This window comes from Micromesistius poutassou, assembly GCF_964030765.1.
Source record: "Micromesistius poutassou genome assembly, chromosome: 3".
NCBI lineage: Eukaryota > Metazoa > Chordata > Actinopteri > Gadiformes > Gadidae > Micromesistius > Micromesistius poutassou.
The window spans coordinates 13,564,259-13,566,457 of record NC_140273.1 but is presented as its reverse complement, the minus strand read 5'-3'; positions in this window follow the sequence as shown (position 1 = coordinate 13,566,457).

The window sequence follows — 2,199 nt, the reverse complement described above, 5'->3', positions numbered from 1 at the left end:
CACCTCTTCAATAACTGGAGCATCCAGATATCATCCTGATATCAATACTTTGTTACCAGATATTCTATTGCCATTCTCTAATAGGATGTTACCACCATTGCAATGTGGATTAACTTTCATATCACTGCTATTGTATTACACACATAGGGAAGTGCTTGTGTGTGTGTGTGTGTGTATATGTGTGGTTGTGCGTAAAAGATAAGCATAAGAGAACAGCGAGTGAATATGTCACAGCACGGTGTTGGGGTCTATTCATTTCTCATCCTGCCCCTCTTTCATAATGTGACTCTCCTAGTTATCATCGCAGTAGTTTGTAACATGAGTGGTTACTGCTGCTGCTGCTGCTGCTGCTGTTGTTCCCCTGATTGAAAACGTGTTGGGGGGGGTGGTAATACGGGCGACCCAGTGACCTGTGTAAAATCAGGGACCCTCACACTGACGGATGTGGACACTGTAAAGCCCAGTGTACCCCCTCACGGTGATTGGACTAACCTTTCTACTGCATCAAATGCATAAATACAAGGAACACACACACACACACACACACACAAACGTGCATGAGCTCATACACACAGACACAGACATGCACATGAACACACACACACACACACACACACACACACACACACACACACACACACACACACACACACACACACAGATCCATGAGCGTGCACTAACACATATACACACACATGCACTGGCATGCACACACACACACAAACACACACATGCATACAGTTTGTGGCGAGCATGGTTTGTATCAGGAGGAAGCAAGCTTTCTGTGTGCAGTCAGTCTGCCCTTGCTCAGTGAGTCCTTTGTCTCCCCACATCCCCAAGCTCCGCCTCCTCCCTTCGCCAGCCCACCAATGGGAGAACCTTCAGGTGTTGACCTTATCGGGTGGAGGTCAAAGCCAGGTCAGGGATCTGTTGCTAGGCTACCATCAGATAAGTAGCTTGGGGTAGGCAGCGGCGGGTAGTTCTGTCATTTAGGGCTTGTCATGTAATCTTGCAGACAATTGCCTGCACCCAGGAAAAAGGCTGCCATGTTATGGGTTTTTTCTCTCGCTTTTTTTTTTTTTACAGTCATGACAACCGCCGGGCAGTAACATGAGCCTGTCTAAACAAAAGGTGTTACTGAAAGCCTTAACATGCATACAGATAAGACTGGCTTGTTCAATTTCAACATCTACCTCTGTTCATGTTGTTATTATTAGAGATTGAACATTTTCATAATGAGTTCCGGATGCAGTAGATTATTGTCATATAATGAGTAAATAATCTTGTTAGTGGTTTTTGATTGTTGTTTTTCGATTTGACTTAATTGTAATATGCAATTAACGTAAACAAATTAAAGTCACAAGGGTAAGGTAGCTTCTAAATCTACCTCTGTTGTTACGAGTCATTGAACTTTTTCATATTGGTTTCTGGATGCAGTAACTTATAGTTATACAATGAATAAATATTAATTGAGTTGTTGTTTCTAATTTGTTATATTGATACGATACGATACAACTTTATTAATCCCCCATAGGCTAAATTTGTTAAACTAACGTCATAACATTCATGTCATGCTGGCCTGGGTTTTGAATGAATTCGGCAGTCAATTCCCTGCTTTTTACTTGTGTCCACAACTAATTTTCAAGCTCAAGACAAAGTCATAATCTGGATGTTTTTATTTTACTTTTGTTATTTTGGAAGATTTGTCACAAAAGGCTTTGGGTAATTGTAGAAGATCTAACAAATCAAAGAAGCACACTCATAAAGAGCTCATTCAGAAAAAAAAGAAAATGAAAGCAATGCAGGGTTTCCTTTGGGAAACAGAGTGATAATTTAATTTTAAACACCAACTAAAACAACAGGGAATGCTTTGCAGTGTGCCTTTTTATTAAAATAATTTGCTGTTGTTGTGATGTTTACAAAGAATAAATATTGTGAATATATTATACACACACATTTGTGGATAAGCGATTAATTCAAGAGTAAAGACCAAGTTTTCGTTGCTTGCAGCAACCTTTAAATAAAGAAAACAGAAATCTATTTAGAGAGCGAAAAAGTGGAGAGAGAGAGAGAGAGAGAGAGAGAGAGAGAGAGAGAGAGAGAGAGAGAGAGAGAGAGAGAGAGAGAGAGAGAGAGAGAGAGGGAGAGTTGTTGCATCTTCACACAAACATGCTCTGTTCTCCCACTCTGCCATTCCAC